Source organism: Battus philenor, unplaced genomic scaffold (assembly GCF_028537555.1).
Source record: "Battus philenor isolate CCGP_79_NKW_IND1 unplaced genomic scaffold, ilBatPhil1.0.hap1 SCAF_1, whole genome shotgun sequence".
In the NCBI taxonomy this organism is placed as follows: domain Eukaryota; kingdom Metazoa; phylum Arthropoda; class Insecta; order Lepidoptera; family Papilionidae; genus Battus; species Battus philenor.
The window spans coordinates 7,348,720-7,370,702 of record NW_027181661.1 but is presented as its reverse complement, the minus strand read 5'-3'; positions in this window follow the sequence as shown (position 1 = coordinate 7,370,702).

The following is a 21,983-nucleotide window of genomic DNA, read 5'->3' as shown; positions in this document are numbered from 1 at the left end:
AAGTGCAAGTACTAAATGCTCATGTCGTAATAAAATTTTATCAATCGAAGGCTCTACGAATTTTGAAGCAAATATATCTTTTTAATAGTATGTTTTACTCTAAGTGTTTTATTCCAAATTTACATACTGAACATGGTAGATTGTCCATTATCTTTCTCATGGCCTAATATTTTGGATGGGCCTAATTTTTGGCTACTTTCTTTAAAAGAAACACTTAAACCTAAGTAAAAAAGGAATGTATAACGAAAACAAAGAGCTGTCGTAAATTCGCTACAGATTATACATACGTTTCAAAATAAGTCAAGAAATAAAACAATCTATTTATTTTAAAAACATCTGTTATCAATTTATGAAATGTTACAGCCAAATTATAAAAGATATAGACTATGTTGCTGTTGATTTAAATAGCTTTGTTTAACGGCTACAACTCTTACGGTTATATTTTAAGAAATTCGCATAAATACGACAAAATATTAAAAATAATATGCTAGGTTCTCTACACTAAAAAAAAACAATTTTATACCTTATTTTGTCACTCAAATATTCCATTTGCGATAATAGACTCATTAACGAAGGATGATGAACCAAATTTCTACGCTCCGATATTTTAATATGATTACCACTTTCCGAAGAACACCTGCATATATTTTTTTAATAAAATCAGTTACAATTATAATACAATTCTGGACTTCTTGTTAATTATTACTCTTTCATAAAAATTTTCAAGGGAGAATCAAATTACATTGCAGTACACTTTTTCATCTGTGATTGTACAAAATTTGAACATTCGTATAAAGAATATTTTGTCCATATCACAGTTAGATTTAAAAGTGGTTATATTAAAAAAAAAAAAACCTTTGGAGTTGTTAGTACTACTTGTAATATCTATAAAATCGATATATTGACATTTGTTACTACATCATTTAAACCGTTTAAAAGTATGCAAATTATAAAAAAACATTCTGCACTACTAACCAAAGGATTTCAACCGTGCATGGATGATGTGAGTCTTCTTGTCCGATGGAAGAAATGAGGGACAGGAATTATGTGATGTAACTCCGATGGACATACACACATATATAAATAAATATGTATGTGTGTGTGTATATATATATAAACACATATGTGTTCAATTTGAGCTCTTGATATTTTTAAATTTACTTTTTTACTTTTCGGGTATTAGCGACAGATGAACTATTTATATTTTAATTAGTTACTTACGCAAGTAAATTGTAATATGTTTACTTTAACGTCAAACACTTTAAATACATTTAAATGAGTATATTTTAATGTTGAATAACAACTTTTTATTCACGTCTTTGTCTTTCAGGAAAAATGTAAGCAAATTTTTTGAAGCGTACAGAAATGGATGTGACAACTGCTCATTGAAAGTAAGCAATTATTGTTCAAATAAAAATATAATATAATATGGAGGTATCGGTACATAAATCATCACAATTTTATAATAGATATTATATATACTTATCCGGTTTATTTTCGGCGGTAACATTACATGCTTGATGCTTCAATTGATATATTATTCTACACAAACTATGCACCGTCACATAACAGATACATACTGTTATAGACCTTGAATTATGAAATTTTATTCTTTATATTGAGTTTATTAGTATATACGATTTTAAGTGTCCTTAATTACTCGTATATTTATTACAAGAAATAATCTTTAAGGTACCCAAAGAATAAAAATAACAGCATAGTATTTAATTACTCCTGTGAGTTGTTACTCACAAGAGTAATTATATATATAAATATAAACATTTATACTATGATGATTATGCATTTCTAGATTACTGTAAGTTTCCAGGCGATATTAGATATATTTTATCTTGCATGGATGACGAACGCGTCTTTAATAAACTTACACGTTTTCGTTATTCGGTTCAGTTAGGACTCTGTCTGTACTTTATTAAATAAAATTATTTCTTGACGTAAATTTATGTTAGGTTAAGTTGGACCGGTTAGTAGATCAAATGTCGGAAATGTATTTGGATATGCCACACCTTCCGAAGAGACTCCCATACTCATACCGAGGAAGTCCTAGGCTGAAGTCCCCAAGGATAACAGAAACTTGATAGTCCTAATCAGTCCCGGCAGCAGATGATAATTGCAAAGGCGGAACATATAGGGAAGAGGTAGACTAGGTTAAAATCCGAGGCTCAAGACCGACCGCGATAGCGACGCCGTGTGGTCGCCCCATGCTCTCCTGTGAAGACATTTCTTATTGATTTACTTAAATTAGGTTAAGTGCACAAATTTCGTATATCTTTTTATACTAAAGACTAATTAAAGAAAATAAGGCGTAGCACCTCCATCGCTTTATCATATTAACTTTCGTGAATCTGAAAATATCTCCTCAAAATAGGGACTTTCTACGAAATAATAATGTAATTTTTTTAGTGAATAGGATATTATAGCCGATCGAAGTTATTTTAGTTGTTATAAAATTATTATGTTTATAGGAAATGGAGAAAAATTATACATTGACAATGTCTAAAAGCATATCATTATTAGAGTCATCGTGTTCATCAAGCAAAAACAAAAAAAACCGTATTGAAATATGAAAGATTTTTTGGTGGTAGCTTGGGAGCAAATTGCTCTAGTATTGTGTTAAGGATATAATAGGACTGACCACCAAAAATTATCAGTTTGTGTATATTCTTCTAAGATTAGAGCGCGTTTGGACCCTTCCTAGCATTAATTCGAGGATACCAATATACGGCAGCCTAATCTGATTCATGTTTCTAACAAATTGGGCTCTCCTAGCATTTTTATGATAAGTTCTTTTCTTCTCATGTAGTCGCTGTAAATGTGCGTGAGTAATAGTGTGAACCAATAGATTAATAAAAAAAATAATGTCATAAATATGATGCGACAAAATTGTATGATTACATCTTCATATTATAATTACAGTTACAGGAAATATTTTCGTCCGCTTTGTAAATTGTTAACATATTTTTAATGTTATAAAACTTTTGATGTAGAAAAATTACTATATAAATATAATTGCCGTTTTCCGAACTGTGCTTATGTATCGATCAGCTTTAAGTGTAACGCGTGTTTAGCAAAACATTGCATACTTGTTACGTGAATAATAAATCGATTTTTAACTACATCACTATCGAATTAGATGTATGACATTTAAAAAGCCAGTTGTAAAATTAAAAAGATCCTTTATCATGAAAATATTACATTTTGAATGGAATATCGTTGTTTATAAAAATGCTAACATTGGACAAAGGTAATATCTTTAAAAATTCACACTTACAGCGCTCGCGTGAGAATTTTGATCTAGTTACAGAGAACAAACATATTATTGGCGGTGCACCTAATTTAGAACAAAACCATGAAATATTACGCGTATGCAAACAATTATGCGTGTCAATAATTGAGATCAAACACGATTTTGTTCAGATTTTCTGCTAATTCTGTTTTGCTAAATCTACGTATCTTCGGAATCGAAATTCTGATGTCTAGAGCATTAGTCCAAGCAAGCTGATGTTAGTTGCTTACTTTGACAACGAAAATCTAACCACTTGCATCTTTATTAGTGAAAGCATCATTAAGCTTAGTTTATGTAAAATAAGTTAGCTTATATGAGCTATAGCCTTAACTACAAACAATATTGGAAACGTAAAAGTGCGAAATGATATAATATGAGCATTATTGATGTTATAATAACTCCTGGATGTAAATTTATATTCTCTAAAAAGGTCACTGCAGATACACTCTTATTTAGAACGATAATAGAATACTATCTATAAATAAAAACTGGTGCCGTTGACCCTAATCACTCCATGGAGTGTCCACCGAAGTGATATTAGAGCTTGACGGCCTCCCAGTCCAATGAATTAATGGTATTTAGACCCGAGTCAAAGCTTCCAGGAGCCCTAGAAATTCTGTAACTTAACAGACGTCCTAGACTAGGCGTGCCGTGCACCGTGCCAAGAACCCGCGATAACTGCAAATACCACTTGGGCAGTTGTGTAAATCCGATACAAAGTAAAGAACATGTAAGATGGCATTAGCTAATACAATACGTCAAGTGAAGCATCGGACGTAGATTTTTTTTAGTTTATTAACTCGCGGAGTCCGATGAAGCTGTAAAAGCCAGAACGGCTAACAGCGCGCATCAACATTCGAATATAGCCACGGCATGAATGTTTAATTGTTGTAGACATTTTTACGAGCGTCCTTTTTTCGTCTACTAATATTTTAGTCGTTGCAGGTTTTAGAACGAAATAAAAGAAACAGTATTTGATATGAACTGACGTCGGTGCCTTTGGTTCGTAAGCGGATATCTTTATTTTTGCATAGCTCTCTCCATCGATCTCTGGTCGTATTTAATATTAATGGGTAATTTAATAGCTGAAATTAAAAAGTTTAAAGCGATACGCATTATTTAACTACATTAAACTTCTTTCAGTTTCATGTTTGTGGTTGTTGTGTAGTCTGAAATTGTAATTGGAAATTTATACGGTCTGCATATCATTTATGAACATCTTAATTAAACAAAAGAAAACTTAGACATCAGCACGAACTCATCAAATAAAGTTTTAATATTGCAAGGCGGGTAAAAATTTAAACGTAGAGCATTATTCTATATTTGCTGCCTTTAAAGTAATATAGGCGACGTATTTCTGAGAACGACATAACAATTTGTGTTTGCTATCATATTACTATGACAACGACATTTAGCCTTGGGGAAATTAATCAATTAGATATTCTAGAACATACGAGCGATTCAATTTTTATTTTAAAATACAGTTGATTATGAGACTGCCCGATAAGTTAAATATATCCAACAGTGAATACGAAATTGTTACTGCATAGGTTTTTATAGGTTGGAAATAATGAACTTTAAATAGATTTATAATGACATTTGCGGCCGATTGATATTTAAGAAATAATTGGTAACATAATGCGTAAAAACTGTTATAAAATTCATATTCCTAAATATTCAAATTAATTATTGTTCACTTTTATCTGTCCCTATAGATTTTGTACTGACAGAAGGTATTGGTTTATCACATTTTGACAGAAATAATAAATAATGTAACTTATTGCAGGTGATCAGTTTTTTATTTGTTGATTGCAAATAGGAGGTAAAGTTTCGAAGCTTTTTGCTGACAAATGTGCTGTACATTTATCTCTGGAAAGCTTATTACCTTTTTCTTATGGCCACCGGTACTGGAGTCCTCTCGTACTTCCCCTGTCCTGAGTAAACGGGGATAACAGTTACAATAATAATTTATTCACTGAATTTTCTTATTTTCATACTCTTCTTCCTTACAAGCTTATTACCTATAACCAATCACCCTGTATATTTATATGTGTATTTAATTATTACTTGGTTTTATTGGTTGCTTTCTTTACGACTGTAGATTGTTTAGGCTGTATAATACAATTATAAGATTTGAATAAATCAATAGTTTCGCGAATATTCTGTTAATTTACAATAAACAATGGTTTGGTTGTATTGTTTAAATCGCTCCGGTTCCTATTATAAATTTCGAAACTTCACTAAACTTTTTTGGAATATTGAACTCCGTACGAATGATGACTATAACATTTTTCAGATCCAACTACAATGTAATAACAATACATAGTGCCTTTGCAGTGTTTTTATTTTATTCGTTTCTTTTGTCATTATTTATGTGTGCATAAATAAACAAACCATTGAGAGGGCGGTGCTCGGGATTTCTCTTAGATATTTAATGAGGAATGAGAAAATCCGGAGTTAGACGAAACTATTCGACATAGCCCAATAGATTGGCAAATTGAAGTGCAAGTGGGCAAGGCTCATAGCGCGCAAAACTGATGGCTGCTGGGGCCTAATGTTCCTGGAGTGAAGACCACTGACCGCTAAACGCAGCGTAAGACCACTATCTACATGGGATGAATAAATGACTCCTTTAAGGTCGTCGAAAGACACTTGATGCAAGCCACTTCTAATGTATCCTATTGACTAACTAACGGTTAAAATAATAATAATAATGAATATAGTGCGTATGCGGAGTATTTTTATTTTATACATGTATTTTGGAATATTTAAACTGTGCACAATTTAACAAAATATTCATAAATTAGATAACAGTTGGTTAAGGGTATGTATAACAAAGGTTTAAAATATCATTAAAAAAGGTACATTGTTTTCGAAACCATTTATTCATCCTTTACTAAACAATAAAGACTTCCTAAATGATCGTAAATCTCTTTTGCGTCTCGGTGAAATGAACCAGTTATGAATCAAATCATAAACCTGTAATATAAATAGATAAAAAGAACGAAACCATTGAGTCAAATGGTATCATTGAGCCAAATCATATGGGCTGAATCGAAACTGAAGTTTCAATTTCGAATGGTGTTCACTGCTGATCAGAATTCTTAATATTTAATTAGAAAGATAAATAACAAGCGTTAAACTGAGAGATCGTCAGTTCACTTCTTGGAGAAAAAATAAATTAGCAGAGGTTAAAAAAAAGAAAAAAAATTAATTGGCAGTTATGTAGCTCAAAAACTGACATATGATGAAAATAAAAAAAAGTTATAAGGAAAGATAGTAACCCCTCAACATGACCGTGATGGACAGGTCATGTGATGAAATTATCGTCAAAATGAACAATGAAGAACAGGAGAATTCTAGAAAGAAAAGATAAAATACAATATTGCGTGCATATAACTTGTAGTCACAGGCGGACCGTGTGTGTAAAAACCTGCTATTCAAGTAGATATCCCGTTTGAATATCAACATTGCCGTCGATGGACGCAGTGGCAAATAACTAGCATAGTTTTTGTTATTTATTTTATGAACAGTCTCTTATAAAAATGTGCAAAATTAAGGTCATTATCCTAATGATGCGCTGTTATCATCATATAGGAAAACTATGTATTGAATGAACGTCGCTTTACCCAAATCTATTTCAAATCACTTAAGTTTGCACCACTTTATTTATTTCAACACAATAGGACTTTAGTATGACAGCTGTCAAAATCTTTGCCTAGGTATGTCCAAAGTAAATCCACTCGCAATCTAAACATGAATAAAAACATAATAAGTATTAAATGTAACAGAATAAGGTAATAACATAAGAAAAAGTAAATAAGAATATTGAAATCAAGAAAAACATAAAACTAAAAACTGTGATATATGTATATATAATTACATATATCTGCAATACAAATAAATAACTTATGCGTTAATGAAAAAGAATAGCCTATGATACATTGCAACGGATAGACCTAGACTGTGTTAATTGAGGAGAGGATGAAAGGCGATGCAAAGAATAAAATTTAGAATGAATGTTAATGTTAAAGTATGTGTTAGAAGAGTGAATGAACGATATGTGAAGACTGGAAGATGAGAGCGAAAATAAAAGACACGTGAAAAATTTATTGAATAATTAAAGTGCTTTTCATATAATAAACTAGGGGTTTAAGAGAGCCCACTAAAACGGGGCTATTTAAAAATTACAATAATATTTAATATTTTTTTCTTCTAGGCTCTCCACTAGATGGTATGACAAATTAGTTGAGGAGGAATGCTGTCAGCGCAAGACTGGTCATCGTGCCGATCTTTCGGGAGGCCTTGCAGTGGGCGTCCTTGGCAGACACTCTCTCTCTCTCTCTCTCTCTGATAACTCCACAATGCTATTTATGTCATATATATTATATGCGTATAAGTATAAGTAGTTTGACATAGTTCCAACAAAGTGACCACATGACCAGTGCACTCATGACAGTGTAAAGTTTCACACAATTGTGAAATAATTACCTACGCAATTCACCTTTGTATATATTGTTCTGCGAATGAAACATATTCAAGCAATTACACTAATTACAACGCTCTTCGAACCGGAACTAAGCATTGCTTGTAAGCCACTGCTTGATGTTTACATTTGATTCATCAATTACAACTCTCGGTCTGCCATAGGTATATCATTTAGATTTACCCATGGTAGACCAGAGTGTAGTGAATAGTTAGAAAAGAGACATTAATTAATAGCTTGGAGACAAAGTTTTTAATTTTACTTTGCGAATGGTGTTAACATTTGCAGCTTCTTCAGACTTGAAATAGTAGAACTCATTTAGACTGTTTACAATAATTAAATTAAATTACTAGAAAACTGCAGCATCGGCTCGTGGTGTTTAAATACATTCTTCATTCGACTGGGCGGCCCGCAATGTATGCCCCATCAAGAGAGAACATAAAGACAACCGAGATGAGGCTTCAACTTAAGTTACTACTCAGTTCGTCTTTAGAATTCCATTTCGAGGATGCAGAAGAAGACCCAGATGTAGATTAGTAATTTGAAGTTTCAGTGGAGTTACTGGAGACCACATACCGGCTCACCAGCCGGTAACAGCTTAAGACGTCCACCCACAAGGTAGACAGACAATCTTGTTGAGATTGTCGGAAGACACTGGATGCAAGCTTCTACCAGTACTTTTGGAAATATAGATTTCAGGGGGAGGCCTACGTCTAATAGTGGACGTACTATGACTGCAATGATGATGATGGTGAAGTAGACCGAACCAAGGCTCAATCAGTTGCTTTTATTGCATTATCGAAGACAATAACTTTAGTCCTCATGTTAACGCATCTTCTAATATTACTCCTCCCAGACATTTATCTAATATGGTATCTAAGCGTTTAAAATATTCCTTGTAGTGTCATTTGGACAGAAAACATATTTCTCTTTTCTTATAAACTGTCCCATAAAATAACATCGAACCTTAATCAAATGATAGCACACGTAGCTAATCGAAGATATAACAATTTATTTACTCTTTATTGTATATCGCAAAGGTAATAAAAAGAAAACATAAGTAGTAGCATGAAAATGAAGTACGAAGGCTTTATTGCAAACGGCGATTTATTCTAAAAGACATTTATTGATTGACTTAGTTAAAAAAATATAAGACAGGCAATCATTAATTGAATCGAATTTGATTTTGGTAGGTAAATAATATTTTCGTCTACACGGTATAACAGAAAATGCTATTTTCTTTCAAAACCGGCTTACGCAGACGAATTTTTGGCTTTTGTTTACTCGGCGGCTACTCACTGTAACATGAAAGTGAAAGAACTTAATTTAAAAGTAAACATTTATAGTTATAGTATAAAAAAGAACAAAACAGAGTTTATAATTCTCTTTAATTCTTTCTCTTCTCTTTAAAGTACATGATACTATGTATTAAGTTCTTTAGTTAACATTTAGTTTTTTTTTTGAGTAAGTCTCTACCATATTCCAAGACTCTAACTTGACGTTGATTTATGGGATCCATTCAAAATCATATGAGAAAAATGCATATTTTACTTTTGTTCGTTGATAAATATCGAAAAATAGTTCCAAAACTATTTATAAACTGTTATTTGGCAGAGCACGGTTAACAGGGGACACTGAAAGTCAACTCGTTGATAATATTTGTGTTTTGATTAAAATTATCGTCTCTGACCGCGAATGACGACACTTGTCGGCCAGGTTTTTTTATAATATTAATATAATATCTATAAGCACGATGTTGGTTGTCATTACTAATGGATGTAGATTTAGTTGCAGACTTATTCATGTTATTTCAATCTGACTAGTATTAAAATGAGCTCTTTTATAATGACATCTGCCAACGTAAAGTGAATCAACAATACCCGCATCAAAATTAGTCAGGTTTTTTATGATCATTATCACAAATATTCCTTATACAATACTTACAATAAATAATTTAAAGACTTCATTAACACTTGAAATTATTTACATTATATAAGGATTATGTTTACTTTTTCCATAAACATTTAGGAACATTCAGGATACCGTTTTAAAAGCTAGCTACTTACAAAGAAGTCACTACTTTTGCCTGAAGACATTAAATCCGCCTTTACAAAATTTGTCAAAAGGGTAAATAAATACATAAATACTGTATAATACATTAATCAAACAATAGAGCATATGTTGATTTAAAATACAAAGCGAACAGCAACGTAAGCAGCGTCTAAACACTTGAAATATTTTCAATGTTCATTTGGAATTGTCATAACCTGTTATTATTGTAGTAATTTTCCTTCCTCGCGTTATTTTATATCAACAATTGTTTTAAGACAAGCCTCTTTGATTTTTTTTCGTTTAATATCTGTTTTTAAATTACAATCTAATTTTTTAAAACCCCCACAATGAAATTGGAAGCGTTACGTTATGTGAATCCGATATATGTGCATAATAATGTATTACGTAATCACGTTATTGTCGATTGATAATAAAAATACATAAAATAAAATACAATATACATTATAAACACTTGTGGCGGCATTTAGTGTGATGTGATATAATAGAAAAAAGTGGTCTGATATTGACAGCGCATAATATAGAACTGAAAAAAAAACGAATACTAAAACTGGTGATTATTAATAACAAAAACCTTTCTACCGGTAACCCGGCCCATATAACATAATATAATTAAATTATATCAAGTTTATGGAACCATGAAAGAACTACTGCATCGATTCGTTCGTCTTAAATATACCGCAAATTACGTATTAACTTATCTAAGCAAACGAAGAAATTTTTAGACGCAGCTATGCGTTAGTTCATACGTTCAGTGACCGTGTTTATATATTACAAGTGCACAAGAAGGGGAGAACGGGAGGCTCGACACCGATCAACCAAAACCAGATGAACCTGTTTGAGCACTGTCGCACACATAACAACTGTATTTGCTAAGGACACACCAGACAGCTTCGCGTGATACGATATTAAATAATGTACATATTACTAATCATTTAAGCATACAAACATATTATGTTTGGAAAAGTGGAGTCCCTCTGCACTACTGTAGGTTGCCTGCTAGATAATACTTATAAGGCATTAAATCATCATTGCACAATGTCTAAAAATACTAAGTAAATGAAAGGTCACTTAGTACAGACAAGTAAAGCAGGATAGCATGAGAAAGGTATAAGTATATTGAATACACATTCAAAGAGCTCGTCATCTATACTGTCAAGATGTTTCAAAATCGACAGGACCCTCAGAAATAAAGAAACGACTGAATCACTGTGCTATATAATTAGGGTTTGTGTAGTATAATATCAATCATTTTTCTACAGTGGGCTATATAATAATATAAGATTTTTTTAATATTACGTTGCAACTTGCAAAATATGTAAAACATTTTACTGATAACAGATCCTTTGATGATTTGATAAAAAATAATCACCTCACTGCTTTTCGTAGACAAGACGGTTTCAAAATTTGCCAACGTCATTTTGCTAAGTAACGTTGTCATTTATTACCATAATTGTCACGGTAAACGATCGATTTGATTATGCTAAACAGTTGTTTATTTAATTTTGTAAGCCGATTATTGCGTCACCACGACGGATGACAAGTAACAATTCTTTACCAACATAGATGGTAATTATCAAATCAGCAATTTCTATTGATCAGAGTGATATTGACTAAACGTATAAAGTATATATAATCTAGTTCACTTTCTGGAGAAAAAACGTCTCTGTATATTATTTATTTATTAATATTTTTTTAATTATAATAATATTTTTTATTGTACGCGCTAGGATACATTTAAATAGTTTCATAATAATAAACAAAAAAGTACCATGGGCGATATTATGACACAAGGCAATCTCGTACAGACAACCATAGTATGGAAACAGTAGAAGTATAAATAATAGGTAGTTAACATTGAAATTTGACATTTTATGTATTAGAAGTTATACTGCTAGCCAATCTAGGCTTTGTGCAGCTTCATCGAAATTGAGCCCAAGGAAACAGGGGCCCACGGACTAAAAATTTTACGCTGGGGATCGTACCCCAGTTACGATGAAGACGTCCACACACGGGGAACTATACCCATGTAGGTGTATAGTGTAGTAAGTGGGGTGTAGTTTATGTATTTAATGGATTCAGGCGTTACATTGCGGAAGTCCATCCTAAATAAGAAAGGACCAATATCTAGCCACCTCCGCACATGCAGTGGTTGTCGTGCATGAAAGTGCACCGCCCGCCAGCCCGCTCGTAAATGCGCATGCGACAGACAATGCCAACTACACAACCGCCACCGTAAATTGTTTGTTACACAGATTAGTGCTAAACACCGAGTGATTAGCACTAATCTGTGTAACAACTCCTGAAGATGCCCCGTGGAGGGGTGAAACACGTGTCGAGTGAATTTACGGTGGCGGTTGTGTAGTTGGCATTGTCTGTCGCATGCGCATTTACGAGCGGGCTGGCGGGCGGTGCACTTTCATGCACGACAACCACTGCATGTGCGGAGGTGGCTAGATATTGGTCCTTTCTTATGTAGTTTATGTAGCTTGAAGCGAGGACTACTCGGCAGTCGGGTGACACACGGACCGCTCTCGCTTGAACGCGGGTTAGGCGGACGCGGCAGCCGTGTCATGTGTGAGTAGTGCATGATATGTGCATCGAGACCGCCAGGGCTCGATGTGGGGCGTGTATCCTGGCGTTGAGACGGGGTAGCGGATATTATTTAAATTCCGCTTTAAGGACGGCGAGAAGGGCCGAGTGCTCCGCAATACAGACAAAGCGCTCCGAGGGATCGGAGGCTTTGCGGGGTTTTGCGGCAAGGATGCAGACCTCGTCAAGGTTTACATTGGCGAGGTATAGCGCGAGGACTTTAAGTTCCTCGGCTGGCGAAGGGGACCCGTTTTAAGGGTTTGATGAGTTTTGGTTGCTCGTGAGCAACCGGTGGGGCAGTAGGCAAGCCCGCCCCTCTCGGGCGGGCTTGCCTCTGGGGTAGAGTGGCTTCGCCCAGGCTGAAGTGGCTGGGGGCGGAGGGAGGAGAAAAAGCCCACTCCGAAATCTTTTCCGCGGGAGCGGAAGTGGTTAGTAAGGCGGCGACTTTGGGAGGGCGGGAGGTCGAGGGGTGGCCCTCGCGGCGCTTTTTAGGCGCTTTGAGACAGCCCCTGTAGTTGGTGGCGGTGGTAGCCATAATGAATGACATGGGTTGTTTGGTGCGCAGAGATCTCATGCGCTTCGCGTCGATGATGGGGATGCCCGCTGGCCTTCCTCACGCAGGTGGCGGGTGAAGCGACGGTAGTCGGCGACGGCGATATGCTAATCATAAGACTTTGAGAGGTATTTTTAGCTTTCGCTTTGTCCATCTCGTTTACAAGAAACCACGAGTGGACAGCTTTTCACGCTTGTTTGTCGTGGAAAAAGACGGGCGGGGGAGGTTTGGTCCCGTTTTCGGTAGGGCCTTGGGAGGCCACTTGTTGGGGTTGGGCGGTCGGTTGCTTGGGAGCAATCATTGGATTGGGCTTGCGTACGGCTTTTTTGTCCGGGTTAGCCAATGTGGAGGTAGTTTTTGAGGTGCCACGGGGAGACGGGGAGGGTGCAGCTCGAAGCGGCCTTTTCCTCTTGTGACGAAGGTGAAGTCGTCGGTTTGGGGAACAGACTTCGGTCCGTTGATCTCCATATCCGAGTCCGAGCCTAGATACTCGTACCCGGAGGTGTAGTCCGATGAGCCGTCGCACAGGTGTGGGTCCTCGACGGGGAGGGATTTTCGCTCTTCATAGCGGCCCTAGCCTTACCTACCTAATTCCCTAACCAACGCCGGGGCGCCGTTAGGGGGGAGGCAGTGCCTAGCCACACGCGGGGGTAACGGCGACGACGCGCGACGGCTGACGGAACGCGGAAGCGCGGGGAGCGGGCAGGTGGACAGATGTTGACCAAACACGTGGCTCGGGTGCTGTTTGCTTCTTGACTTGGCACGACGAAGGAGCCGTCCGGACCGAAGCGACAGGAGCTGCGCAGTCTGCGAGCGTTCACAGACTGAACGTGCGTTCACTGTCGGTTTCTCAGGGACGACCTTAGACCTTCTCTGAGGCGGGGAAGGCCGTAGACACTTCCGACACTCCAAACGCTGATCGCAACGTTTTCTTGCGACTCAATGCAAGGCGGACACTACGTCGGCAACTACAGGACGCGGGAAAGTCCGAAGACACTTCCGACACCCCAAACGCCGAGCGTAGCGAATCCGTGCGCAGTGGCACAGGATTTAACGGGCAGCAACAGCAGAAAGGGTGGCGGGAAAGTCCCGGACACTTCCGCACTTCCAAACGCTGTGCGCAGGAATTCCTTGCACCGGGCTGCAAGAGAGCGAACCTTATTGCAAGTCAGGCAAAGGAGGCGGGAAAGTCGGGAGACACGTCCGAACACTCCAAGCGCTGAGCTCGCAATGACAGGTAGTTAACGTGTACAAAACATACATACATAAACATGCACACATAGGTATATACTATATATATACCTCTAATAAATAAAGTATAATATTATACATTTTATAAAAATAATACAATGAAAAAATATAAAATTGATTTGGAACGCACTTGCCTCAGAAAGAATAAAAAAAAAACAGAGAAAGATATGAATTAACGAATACATAATAAGATCTAGTAAATAGTTATGAACTATTTTATTAAAAATAGGTAGTGACTTTTCTGATTGTGTGGTTGGTATACTGAAAATGAAGTGTCGAGAAAACTAACTATGCTATTAGTATAACGGAATTAAGTTTACCCTCTCGTCTAGACATATCGAGTGCAGATTGCGCAAGGTTTTGTATTTCAAAACCTGGCGCGGAGCTCCATAATTAGCTAGAACAGTGGTGGTCAAACTTAAAAGTAAGACCGAATTTAAATTTTTTTACAGGCGCAGGTGTTTTATAATTTTTAAAGAGGATAGAAGAGAAAACATTTGAAAAATGTACTTGATCGAATAAAATATTAAAAAATATAATTATGATCACTTTAAAAATAGGTAAATTAAAAATATTGCAGTGAACGCATCAACCGCAAAAGTTAACGCATGCTATCAACCACAAGCGTTGAGTTGGCTACCAATGAACTAGAAGTTTCATTTACTACAAGATAACGCAGTTTTTCTCGCCTTACTTAACCTTGTATTGAAAAAGTCGATCGTATAAATTACGGTACGGTATTGATGGACTAGTCCACCTGTTGACTAGTGCACCTGTCAAATTCGTTTCAAATATTTTTAAAAAACAGCTTTTAGGGTGAATCACCTTTGTCTTTCAATGTATTAGTAATCTGGCCATAAATACTATTACAATTTAATAAATTTTAAATTGAAATTAGTCATTTTAATAGGAACACGTACTGCATTGCTTTATTTTCGCGTCAATCACTGGTAAATATTTTTGTATAGGTATGAAGCTAAATCAATTTTCGAATGTCTATCTACTTAATTATGATTTATAGCCGGTTTTAGTGTGTGCATGCTCTAAACGCCATTATAATCTCAAGTCCCTGAAAGATTTATAACATTGGCAATGTAAAATACTCCAATGGAGAAAATTTTATATAGTTATTGATAATTGGCTTCATCTTGCAAAAAATTGTAATAATAAACTTGTGTAATATGTAATAGAGATAATTTAAAATTAGCTTCATATATTCTGATGTACATAATTTTTCACTTTACATTAATAATGGTTTAATGTAAAAAAAAAGGATTTTTTCTTGTCAAAAGGACTAAAATAATTGCTATGGCTAAAATAGGTATATGTTGTGTTAATTTAACTTAATGTAATATTGAAAAAAACAGACGTAATAAGTTTATTTCATTCTATTTAAGTAACAATTGAAATAGATCGTTGACCTCTGAATTGAAATGAATAATACATAGCTCTTTTTCTAAAATATATTTGATATAATTGTATATATCTTAAAAATAGACTTATATATTACTTATAGCTTCCGATTACGAAATATCTTTTAACTGTCATCATATAAAACTACTTGACGAATTCCAGTGACGTAAGAACTAATGTGAAGCTATGTAATGGTCACCTAATAAGATTTTTTTTTATTATACTTGTGATTACATACGTAATAAGGTTAACCTCATTTTGATACGTGCAAATTATGAACAAGTGCCAACTGGAATACTTTAAGATTTTAATTATTATTCACATAAGCCAACTTAGACTGTATTGAAAAGATTTAGATAACATTCTAGACTATATTTCAGCTATCGCTAGATTTATAACAATAGTTAATGCTTTTGATTTAGAATTCATTATAATCCGTATACAATTGTTTCAAACGAAAGACTAAAACTAAAGCGTCATACTACCATAAATTCTGAAAATTATACAGGATTTCATGTTTTTTTTTATTAAAAAAATACATCCACCTAAGAAGAGAAGATAAGAAAAATGTAGATCCAATTAAATCTAATAATTCATGTATATTACAGACATACTATTGAACTTCTTTTTTTACAGCCGTTAAACCTCCACTGCAAGGTATTGGCCTCCCGCAAAGATCGTGTAGTGATGACGAATCTTGCCCTGCATGCATCAGGCGACTTCTCGCGACCTTGACTGTATAGTCGGTCCTCCTAGCGGGGGACCTACTCAAGAAACTTTCGGCTAGAGTGAAGACCACGAACCTGCAAGAGTTGTGTGGGACGTCCTAGGTAGAGAAGTTGGACGGTCAAAGTGGAAGATGACCTTGTCATCGGTCCTATTGGAAATCTATGGGAGAGTCCTGTGTCCAACTGTGGAAGTCCTAGGGCAAAAATAATGAAGATGATAATGATTATCAGATATTCCAATTCGCTAACAGTTATTAAGACTATTCATTGAAGTTGTCCCGTCAAAAGATAGTTCAACGACTTTTCATAAATTTTAAGCAAATATTTTATTTGTTAGTGAATATGGATAAATCAAATACATCGGTAACTATTATAGATGCATTTCCCTAACAATGTTGCTTTTTTAGATATTAAAACCTGTCTGCTTTAAACTTTCGCGGAGACGACTCCCTTTATCCCTTTTTTCACACTTTTTATAATAAAATTTAATATTCAAATTATTGAAATATAATGAATAATTAAGCACAAGGAATGGATCGAATGATTAGATTAGCTTATTATCTGTAAAATGTCTAATTTACTTATATTCCACGTCGCGTTTTGAACTCATCACTTATAAGATATGCGGAACAATAAGCCATGGGGTCATCGATGCTCTGATACTAAGTAAATATTGCCTGTAACGTTCAAAAATTTGGTATGATAACTCTATCAAAGTAACAATAATCACTAGATATCACTGGCTTTAAAATAAACTATCACAAATGCACACACATCGTATAAAAAAGCAGTGCACTTACATAAGATGACATTGAAAATTAACCATTGCTATACATATTTATTCAATGAACAGGATAAATTAAATCTTCGTAAGCATACAATATTAGGTAAATAAAGATAAATTTACAGTCTCAGTGTACACAAAATTAAAGCAGCAAACAAAAATTTATTTATTACAAAAGACACCATAAAAAATGTTGTGTTAATCCATCCAAGTTTAATTTTTGTGTTCGTGATTAGTATTAACATTTTCTTAACCTTTATTTATTTATCATCATCGTAATTTTAAATTAAGAACATCGACTGGTGAACATGAGTTACACCCATAGATTTTTAATAGATTCCTAGTATCTTCCGATCCTAAACAGGTCATCACTCCATATTGAGGGAGTTCGTCCTTCGCTGCGTTTGCCGGTCTAATTCCAGAACTTCGAGGCCCTAGCAATTATTTGTTCTGTCTACTGCCTTTTCAACATGCCAAACCACAGGGTTATATTCGGTTTTTTTATCCATCTACGGATCTTCACATTCCTGATTCATTCTAATAAAAACAATCCCATTGAGCAACTGTGAATTCGCCAATGAGGTTCAGAGTGAATAACCACAATTCTGCGCTGTATGTCATTACTTTACATTTAGGTATAGGCGATTTATCTTTAAATCTTTATCAGGTCGGCGTCAAACGTTATCTTATCCGGGCCACCAGTGACTATTGAACACATCAATATCCACAATGTTTATATGTAATGATGTTTTAACATTTTAGTTGTTGCTATCGATGTTACATAATGGGCATTGCAGAGTCAAACTGTTATTAGCGGGTATCCAAAATGAACAATATTCGTATCAGATTTTAATGAGTACAATTTAAAGACTTTTCACTAAAAGTAAAAGTTAATTGTGATTATATAGGTAATATTTTTTTCTTTATCTTTACTATACACACAGACAGATAAACTAAAATTTAACCAAGTAATTCATGAACAATTGCTTTTTCTAAAATCATTTCAGTAACTAACTGGAGTTAAATCCAATGACATCAAAGAAATGTTGCCGATAAAGCATTTTGATCGATAATATTCGATATCTTTAAGATACTATTTGCCAGCAATCCAATCCTGTGATCAATACGTGGTGAATTCGCCAGTCATTCGTGAACAAGATATGCAAATACTATAGTAACATAAACGTCCTGATTATATTGAACATTATTTTACTATGATTATGATATGATATTGCATATAGTCACTTGACTTTACAGCTTCATCGAGTTAGATGTTTAAAAGGCTGAACGCGCTTAGCTCAGATCTTTTATTTAAGTTATTTCAGTTGATTGAGGAGTGACGTCGAATCAGAAACGAGGAGATTCTTTGACGAACGAAAATAACCGAGATGGCCAAGTGAATTGGCTAGTTCAAGTGGCAGAAGGTAGGCCACGTAATATATAATAATGTAATAATAATCGTTTAAATGCTGGCTTCATAGATTTGCATGTAAGATGTTCCCTCAAGAAGGATGCCCGAAATGGTAGTGAATGGTTAGTATTATTTGTTTATTGAAACGTTTACTACCACTCCGGAAAGAATTAACACTGGTAGAAGTGGACAAGAATTAAGAGATTACTTTATAACGAATTCTGAGTACGGCATTTTTTGCCTTAAAAACCTAAATTCTTAAAAGATGAAAGCAGTTTATAACTTAATAAACATGAGCCAGACAAAGAAAGATTTGCATTGCATATTTAAATTTCGGATCAGACATGCGTTACAGCTTGTTCACCTGTCCACGTCTGAATTATTAAAACAATAGAATGACTAACATTGAAGATTACGATATATCCCAAGATGCCTATCCCTTTGTATGGATTCCTTTGTTCCTGATTTAATTGTATACTAAAACGCATTACTTTTATGTTACATTGAAAGTAAATTTGTAGAATTATTAGTAATTTAAAATATATATGTGTATATGTTAAATATCTAAAATATTATTTGCATGGTAGGAAAAGCAAACTACTTATACAAGAGACATAATATTTATTACTTAAAAAAAGTAAATTATTCAAAAGATTTTTTAAACCGCAATGTATTAATAAGAGAATATGCATTTTATTTTTCATAGAATACCTGTTCATGTTTAACTTTAGCACAAACCGGTTAAAGTGATAAAAAAACACATTATAGAATCACTATAAATTCTCGGTTTATAACAGATGTCTTGTCGAATAAAATATTCAGTATAAAAGCAGACGCGATCCGTAGAAGCTGTACTATGTTTATATTTATCGCCGAATATTAAAACAGAAAAACAGCTATGATTCGAATTATATCAAAGCATTATGTAAACAAGCAGTAATGCTTATCATTTAGGTATATTCGAACAAAATTCTTTATTAGATAATGCAACAAAAACAACTCGAAAATTTCAGATTCAATCAGTACTTTAGATTACGAAGCTTAACATAAAAATATTTTAAAACCAAACAATTCAAGATTACTTTTTTTAAGCAAAATTTGAGAAAAATTATGAAAGTTAGGAGTGAAAATTTTAATTACTTAAAGTACTCATTTATAGTATTTTATGTATTTAATCATAACAGCCAAAAATTAAAATAAAATTAATATTCCTTTCGTTCTTTATTGGCAAGCTCACAGCCGTTCATCGAGCCGTGAAGAGGGCTATGCTCGGGGTCTCTACGAGATTGATTCCCAAATTAGGAGATCCGTAGATGTTCTAAAGTAACCAAAATAGTTCAACGGATTGCAAATTAGATCCGCAGCAGATAGGCAACAAGGTGGACAGACGACCTTGGTAAGGTCGTTGAAAGACGCTGGGTCCAGGCCGCTTTATCCGGTACTATCGGAAATCCATGGGCAAAGCCTATGTCCAGCAGTTTGACTGGAGTTACATATATCAGTATTGGGCGAAAAAAGTAACATCCTTATTATTTGAAACCAGTATTTCATAGCAGATTTTATTTGACTTGACATTAACAATTATATCTCAATAAATTGCGCACGAGCCGGTATAGTTAAGCCCCGGGAAGTAGCAGGATAGGGAAAGCGCAAGACACGTCATCGTGGTGATCATTGAGATGGGAGGCTTTGAAGTGGGTTTTTATCGACTGAAAAGAAGAAGATGCTCAATAAGAAAATCGTTTCTACTTCCCGAATATCACCCTCGTCGTTTACGACAGTCGGAGAATATGGAATCAGAATTTTCGAACCACGCAACTAGGTGGCGAGGTGGCGAACCATGACAAGGATGTCAAATCATTTACTGTTCAGAATGCAGGCGCTTGTAGAACGAGCTTCTTGTGCCGTTGAGAAATAAATATAAAAAAAGTTAATCTCTGCCAGTTTTCAAAAGGCTGGCAAAGCTTTGCTTCTGCACTATTTTTTCTACTGCAATGGCGACTATATATATACCTGTGCTTATCATTCAGTATATATGTGTATTATATTTTCAATGTCAAAAGAGAACATAGATATTTTTGACGATATATAGTAAACAAAAAAATCTTAAAAAAACGCTAGGTATCTACCGCTTGCACTAGTTTAGTTACGAATAGTCGTAAAGGTAAAATTAACAATTATTTATTGTGTTTGTTTTTTTACATTGCCACTCGAATGTTCTTTAGTCAATACCTGTTACACATTATATTACACATCGACGCCTATGTTTTTACGTTAATTACTTACAATAACGACCATTTTGGCATCATCACTGATAACGTAACGTAAATTCATCGAGTATAGATAACGATAAACATAAGTGTTGGTATTTTATTATTGATAGTCGTTCCGTCTCCGGACTTTTGTGAATATGTGCTGAAATTATGGAGCAATATTTAACGGAAGGACATTTTAACTAAAATGTCCTTCCGTGGACCTAATTGTCCACTAGGTGGGGCTGAAGGCGTCCAGAATGCGTTGCCATCCTGGTCGGTCGAAACTTTTTAACTCGATCCACGTCTTTCCTATTTGTTCCGACTCTGCAATGATTGTCCGCCGCCGTGATAGCTTCACTTTACTTTTCTTATAGATTTCAGTCAAGAGCTTGCCTTGGTATCTTGTGGGAATGTGACCTATCTAAATATTACGCGTTTGATCTGTTGGTCGACCGGAGTCCTTGCAGCGTTCCTTTCGATCAGTGTTAATGATTTTCTTGAGCAGTATATACCAAGAATTCGGCGAAGACAGTTGAAGAAGGCTTGTATGCGATGCATAATGTCTTTCATGATCTTCAATGTCTCGCACCCGTACACATTTGGATTTGTACTAAAGGAATAAAATGATACAATGCAGTGTATCACAACACGTACATAAAGGTGCCAAAAGTTCTAAGTTCAGCCGTGGTCTAGTGAAGGACCGATTGCGATAAGAGTTTATTCAATATCTTCGAAATAGTTCCTATAAATGTGAAACGTAATGCTATAAACCTAAAAACATTGTTCTCGAATAAATTCGAAATAACCTTCTGAGAGGTCAAGTCTACGCCAGTGGCAACTCACCTTGCATAAATTTCCATAACAATTTATCGAAAACAGACACGGAATTCGGGTTTCCCATTCAACCGGCATTTAATAATATCACTTACGAAGAACAAAAATCATTTGTTTTTTTTTTAATAAAACGCATTTCGTACCAATATCTAATGAACACGTGGATGTTACTGGCAACATCTATGTCTATTTTATTTTAGTTATTATAAATGTTATTAGTTACACTTTTAAGTAGTTGTAGATATTATATCTACCACAAAATAAAATTGAATATGTATTATTGTGTTGCGACGCCATTCAAC